A 7,512-nucleotide genomic window follows, 5' to 3' on the forward strand; every position below is an offset into this window, starting at 1 on the left:
TTTTTTCTTCAGAAAATTGCATTGTAATTTTTATTTATTCATTGATGTAAAATCCTGTACTTTTTAGTAAGGCCGGTATAACTGAAATGTTCTACAAATGGAAAAGATAGTTCTGCCATAGCATTTCAGTCTTTTTTTTAAATTAAAATGTACTTGAGTATGTTTGTAGTAATACAAATATACTATAAACATACTTGTATTTCAAGTGCATTTTTAATACATTTAATAGTATGTTTGTTTTGTTTTTCACCAAAGTATGTATGCTGCTGTCCTTTTTTAGTGTACTTTATGAATATTTGTAATGTACAAAACAATATATAATACATTAAAGTTTTCTAGATATCAAAGTGTGTATGTGTGTGTATGTGTGTGTATATACTGAAAAAAGCAGCTTTATAATATACTAGTAGTGTAATGCTAATGCATTTCCAATGAGCTGAAATACAATTGAAATGTACTTGAAGTACATTAAAACGATGCTTCAAATATACTCTAACTGTAGTTCATGAAGTATTAAAAGGACATTTTAAATGTATTTTAAGAAATACACTTAAATTGCACTAAATATACTTTAAGTGGTTCCAATTTAACACAATTTCAATATATTAAATAGATTACAAATAGATTAAAATCAAACTTAAACATATCTTGAAATACACTTAATATACTTAAAGTTGTTTCAAAATAACACATTTAATATGCACTTTGTATAGTATAATTTAAATATAGTAAGTATGTCTGAAAAAGCACAATTTAAATATATTTCTTTTTCACCTGGGTCATTTGTGTGTCAGCTTCCTTAGAGGTGCAGCAACATCACTAAAATTTGGGATAAACTTCCCCAGGTAATTTGCCATTCCAAGGAAGCACTGCAATGCTGGAACATCCTTGGGAGCTGGCATCTCAGAGATTGCTTTTGTTTTTGAAGGATCCACCTTCAAGCCTTCGTTAGTGAAGGCCTACATAGCTGAATTGGTCCAGACGGAATTTGCATTTGGCAGGGTTTAGTTTGAGCTTGACCCAGAGTGCTCGATTCAGCACTTTTTTCAAATTAACGTCATGTTCTGCAGCATCACAGCTTCCGATGATGATGTCGTCGACAATGATAGCACAGGGGTCTCCTGAAAACAGCTGTTCCATTGAGCGCTGGAACACTTCACTTGCAGAGTTTATGCCAAAAGGCATACGAAGAAATCTAAAGCGCCCAAATGGAGTGCTGAATGTAGTCATCATAGAGGACTTGCGGTCAAGACATATCTGCCAGAAAGAGATATTTGCGTCCAGGACAGAAAATACAGTTGCCCCCGACATCTGGGATGCTACTTCCTCTACGCTGCGCATTGGGTGATGGGGTCTCTTTAAGGCAGTGTTGAAATCTTTAGGATTTATGCACAGTCTGATTTATTGTCTGTCCTTTTTATGTGTCATGACCATGGACGAAATCCAGTCTGTTGGTTCCGAGACTGGTGTTATGACACCCAAACTCTGCATGTGGTCCAGCTCTGCTTTAACACGGTCCTACATTGCCAGTGGAATGCGATGTGCAGGGCGAACTACAGGTTGCACGCTTGGGTCTACTGTCATGGAGTATGTGATTGGACGTTCTCCAAGTTCATCAGTGAACAAGTCTTTGTATTCTTTGAGGATTTGTTCAGTATTGCTCTCCATACTGTCCAGATGAACATGTGGGCTCATCGTGACAATCCCCATGTCTAAACATGCATGAAATCCTAACAGTGGTTGGAAATCTTGATCCATCAAGGAAAATGGGAGTGAGTGACTTTGTCCTTTTAAACTACACAGCAGTGTAACTAAACCTTTTGTTTCAATTCTACCCCCACCATAAGTCACAAGGTTAGGCATGCTTTCTTGCTCCACTGGTTGTACATTGTTGGCAATTCACTTGAATGTTGTTTGCGACATTACGTTACACTTTGCCCCAGTGTCGACTTTCACCTTAATTGGAGTTTTGTTTATGTGCAAAGTGACAAATCCCTCTTCCTGCTCAGCCATGAAAGAGTTAACAGTGTCAACACACCTATCAAATTCAATGCCATCAACATAGAAAGTGTAATCATATACAGGGGGCTTGTCCATTTCAAGTTCATGTACCGTCTTTTTGAAGTTTGCTTTCTTTGGTCCAAACTGATAACGCAATCTGCAACATTTTTTGAAATGATTAATTTTCTTGCAGTTGTTGCACAGCTGTCCAAAAGCCGGGCTTTTTCTTTCTTTGCCACGTGATTGTTTCGGCAGTTTTTGCAATTCGTTATGGTGGGTGAATCATTCTGTTCTGTTTTGGGCTTTTGTCTTGTGTACTGGTGGAAATTGGATGTACTGCATCCACGTAAGTGGGCGTCTGTGGTGTAGGGATTGTCTTAATATGAACAGACATTGATATCACTATTCACAAGGTTCGCTATTTCATGAGCACATGAATCCCATATTCTCGGTTGATTTCCTGTCAGTATGGTAAACTCATCTACTCATGAGATCGAAACTAATTCGATCAGGAGACGACAAAGCTTTCTTGGTCTCAAGAACTGAAAGAGTTCATTCACAACCTATGGAAGCCCCCATGTCTTGGGACCCACCAATGGATGGAACCATTGTGTCCAGAACAGGAAAAGAATTAAATGGTGCCCTCAGGCAAGCACAGGATATACCGCATGACGCCACATGACTATCCCATGTTAACCACCTGCTTCCGGCATGACCGAAACCCTTACTTTCCTGTGCCACAGACAAAGAAACAGAACATTGTATCTATTTTAAAAGACAAATTGTTTAAAACGTATAAGTAGTGAAAATGTAGCCACTGTATGTGTTATAAAACTAACAAATTTGGAATGGTTTGATCAGGTGGACTTGGGACATTCAGACCCGAGTTCTAGCAAAACCTGAATAAATTAATAATCATTAATTCCCTATAATTACAAATTAATAATGAATAAATAAATGATAATGTCATTACAGTGGCATCGCCAATGTTTTATTATTTTAACAGTGCTTAACAGTGCTTTCCTTAAGCTTTCACTGCTGATGCTATCCTGTCACAGATTAGCTCGTCTGTCAATTCTCCGAAATGGCATGCTTTTGCTTTAATTCTGAGATCACTGATAAATGACTCAATAGTCTCACCTTGTTTCCGGTTTCTGGAGTGAAACTTGTGTCTTTCCATGGTTTTGTTTTGTTGTGGGTTGCAAATTTCATGAAACTTCCCTTTCAGGCATTCGGGATCCTCTCTTGATTCAGCGGGAGTTAAAACAGTGCGTAGACGAACGAACGCTCTCATTCTATGGCCTCCGGCCCTGCGAGATTGAGGAGGATTTAGGCCCTTGTCTTGGCAGGCTTATTATCGTGGTGTGCCACCGCGATGAAAATGTCATACTCCTGCTCGAAGATTTGCCAGTTGTCGGCAACATTCCCTTCAAATGAGAAGGGACAGGTCAGGTCAGGTCTCCGAAAACAATCTACAAAGACTAGAGCCATAGTCATTCATTATGCGGCCTTGAGAAAAACTTTTACGAGCGGTCTCTGTTTTCTACAAAAATGGTTCACTCGCAGGCAAAAAGTCCATGCCGTCTTCTGACACCATGTTGTAGGCTATGTCCCAAGAATTAACACGGTGACAGACACCCACGTGTGAACATGGAATTGTATTAACAATTCACAAGCACGACATTAACACAGCGCTCACGTGTTCCTCGTATATATGCCCAATGAGGGGAGCATGTTCTTGAAAAGCCCAACACATTTAGAGTGCAACACATTAGAATACACAAATCACATTGTATTTCTGAACATATCATTTATCAGAATGATCTACAATCAGCATAGCAGTGATATGAAAAGCTATGTTTCTGAATGACAAAGCCTAGTGATGCCATGTAGACTGAGAAGAGAAGTGGTCCAAGAACTGAGCCCTGAGGTACCTCTCCATGGTAACATTGAAGGACCTATCTGAGAGGTAAGACTCAAACCACTGGAGTGCGGTTCCTGAGATGCCCTTTGCCAATAGGGTTGACAGGAGGATCTGGTGGTTAACCGTGTCAAAAGCAGTGGACAGATCCAGCAAGATAAGTATTGAAGATTTGGAATCCGCTCTTGCCAGTCTTAGGGCTTCAACAACTGAGAGCAAGGCAGTCTCGTTTCAATGTCCACATCTGAAACCAGACTGTTCATTTACATTTGTTTCTATACTTTACGGTGTAACATATTAGCAAGTATTTTATTTCACGTTAAGAGTAGATCTCTCATTAGTGCATGATTAGACCCAAGTAAAGATGCCAGAAAACATAGGGAAACTGCATGAAAAGTCAGTAAAATCACTAACTAAATTGTAAACTGAGATCCTGCTACATCTGCTACATAGAATAATTTTTCTTGCAAACTTACTGCAAAGTGTCTCTAGAAGGTTTTGGGTCCTCTGTACGTGTAATTTCCACAGATCTCACAGTTGTAATTGATGTTCAGGCCGTGCAGCTTGTACAGCCAGTATGGAATTGGCTAAAGACAAACTAAAGACCAGGTTAATGACACACTATAAGCGTTTTAACACTAGAGCTGTGTGATACTGAATGTGTGAAATAGTAAAGAGTTAAAATAGTTTAAAATACAACAGCAACAAAAACAGATGTTATTTACTAAGGCCCAGCCTTAATGATCACTACTGTTAATTATGTTTTGGAGGGACTGGAATCATCTCAATGTCTAATTTGAGTAAAAAAAAAACTTTTCTGATTCAATCCCTAAAGAACACTGTAAATAACTACAATAAATCTAAATGCACCTTTCCGTCCCAGCCGAGTGTTAGGTTTTTGGGGTTGTATATGATCTCATTATCTTCGTCTTCACTCTCACTCTCGCTGGGCTGCTCTTCATCCTCCTCGTCACGCTCCTCTCCTGTGCGCGCCTGCTTCCTCTGGACGTTCTCATGGGTCAGCTGCCTTTGCTCCTGCAGCACACAACGAAACACACCAGCTTCAGCAACATCACTGCACACAATTCACACCAACGGCACCAAACCAAAACTACTCGTTAGAGAAAACACTAAAATACATACTGAAGGGGATTTACTTAAAAATAACAAAAAGTAAACTAGATCTGAGAACACAATGCATGAGATACAGTTTCCCACAATTAAATGTGCTTGAATTTTCTGTTTCTAATGGAACAAATAAACAGAATGTTTATAATTTATCCCCTGACATCAATGTTTAACATCTTTTCTTGGCTCATTACTTGATAGGACATATGTAAATTTAGATTAAAAAAATAAATAAATATATATATATATATATTTATGACGGCCCATCACCTTCAACTCAACCTGGCTAAGACAGAACTGCTTGTGGTTTCAACAAACCTATCACAAAATTTATTTATCAAATAGACAACAATAATCAGATGTTATCATGATAATTTACAATAATTATGTAATGCTTGTGAACAAGGCAGAATTTACTAAAATATACAATAATAATAATAATAATAATAATAAGGAATTTCAAGGAATCATTTCAGGGATATCACCTTTTCTCTTACTCATTGTGACAGAAGCATGGTACTATGATGGCATGTGTCTAATGGTAAGACTATATTTAATTGTGCATCATAAGCCTTGTTTTAACATCTGCTAAATGTCTCCATGTAAATTTAAATCTATCTTTTGAAGGTACTTCAAAGAAAACAATGGTATTGTCAAAATAAGAAACACGGAGTTCCCTCCTCAAAAAGAGCATCTGTGTTTTATGAGCTCAAAACGACCGAAACATTAGTCAGTCGTAACAACTACATATTGCAGTAATAAAGATACTCATAAATACAGGCTGAGAGAAAGGAAATGGTCAAGACAACTAAATTATAAATATTTTGGTGCAATATCCCTTGAGTAACATTATAAGCAGACTGACATCATAAACAAACATGTCTAAACTTACAAAACAGAAATAAATGGAAATATACTGGAAAATATAATGCAATATATTAATACATTCCCATATATAGGAAATTGGTGCTTATGTTTTTCAATATGCTGCAATATATGAATGGACCATATATGGCTGTATATTGATACATATAAACATACTTATGTAGCAATGAAGAAAATGTAACTACATTTTTACATGTAATAGCTTTAATGAAACTCAATTAATTTCTCAAGAATTAAAGAGTTAATGCTTGATTTTACATAAAGCTGAACACATATTATCTCACTTTATTGTTTGCATAGATCCACATTTGGTACATAAAAATATGTATGATGGTATATAAAAAAAATACCTGAAAGATTTACTGAAACAAATATTAGAAGTTTTGTCATTTTGGACGATTGGATGCCTTGTTAAAGTCATGGCAACATTTATAACGTAATCAATTGTGTGCTTTATGTACTATGAATAAATACAAATACATGGACATGTATGACAATATATATTTTCCTCATAACGGAGTACAAATAATTGTACATGCATGTTCCCAAATGTGAATATATATGGTACATGTATGTTCAAATATATCTACACACACAGTACCATATTTTATTACATGTACATCTATATTTGATGAATGATGTTATTGAATATAAAATTGCATATATTACTATATATAAGTAAATATTTTCACATATTTTTCAATGAAAAGCAGCAAATTCTTATTACTCTATTGGAATATATTAACACAATATATTATTCAGTACATTTTCTATATACAACAAATACTTTAATATATTGTTTGTTAATATATGAGAAAATATTTTCTTTGCGTAAGGGTAAAATGTTCTGTTTAATGCAGTTTACAGTAGACTGTCACACCAACGATCTACTGTGAATAAAAGTGTCACTAATACAAATAACTTAGCACTATCTTTAACCACAGTTTACGCAGTATCTTCAGCATATATCATCTTTGAATGTGTTTAAAGATGAAAAATGTTGAAGATACTGCATACAAACGGAGGATCTCGAAAGGATGGTCAGATGTTCAGCTGGCATCTCGGCTTTGTTGTTTCCTCCAATAAAGTCTGATTTTGGCATCTGGAGCTCTGTGATTTGAGTAATTTGTGCAAAGAAGAGAAGACTTTTCTCCACAGCAGGATCAGTTCTCTGAAAGATGACTGCTCTCAGTCTCCTGGAAGCTATCAATGACAGTATTAACTGCTTCGCTGAATGAGCTGCTCTGAGCATTAGAGCATGAGTTGAACTTTGCTCACTTTTGTCAAATGGCTGAAGTCCCTACTTTAACTGAACTTGAGTTTATTTGTTGCTGCAAATAGCAGTTTGAATGCCAATTTCTGCTTTACATTAATTCATGATTGCAGAATAATGATAACAGTAATTACATATGCCCTGTGCATGTCTAAGGACTTCATGTCTAGCCTAAATTTAATATAACCTAATAATGATCTCTAAACTCTCTGGAGAAATGCTGTTAAAGAAGAACACTTTACATGATAATTTTGTAATTTTATGTAATTTGTCTCAGGTTTGCTGTTTTTAATGTCTCCTCCAG

General features: G+C 36.3%; 2 long non-coding RNA genes across 2 annotated transcripts in view; one reads left to right on the forward strand and one right to left on the reverse strand.

Moving 5' to 3' along the window:
* LOC107575895 (uncharacterized) overlaps positions 1 to 4,983 on the reverse strand; it is a 10,328-nt gene extending 5,345 nt beyond the window's left edge. Inside the window, exons 1-2 of the long non-coding RNA XR_001607955.1 lie at positions 4,793 to 4,983; positions 4,399 to 4,509 (exon numbers count right to left, since the gene is read on the reverse strand). This is a non-coding gene — a long non-coding RNA (uncharacterized lncRNA). The remainder of the gene's footprint in view (positions 1 to 4,398; positions 4,510 to 4,792) is intronic.
* LOC107575896 (uncharacterized) overlaps positions 1 to 7,512 on the forward strand; it is a 14,782-nt gene that overhangs the window by 1,892 nt on the left and 5,378 nt on the right. The window contains exon 2 of the long non-coding RNA XR_001607956.1: positions 7,424 to 7,430. This is a non-coding gene — a long non-coding RNA (uncharacterized lncRNA). The remainder of the gene's footprint in view (positions 1 to 7,423; positions 7,431 to 7,512) is intronic.

Source organism: Sinocyclocheilus grahami, unplaced genomic scaffold (assembly GCF_001515645.1).
Source record: "Sinocyclocheilus grahami isolate Dianchi unplaced genomic scaffold, SAMN03320097.WGS_v1.1 scaffold2986.1, whole genome shotgun sequence".
In the NCBI taxonomy this organism is placed as follows: domain Eukaryota; kingdom Metazoa; phylum Chordata; class Actinopteri; order Cypriniformes; family Cyprinidae; genus Sinocyclocheilus; species Sinocyclocheilus grahami.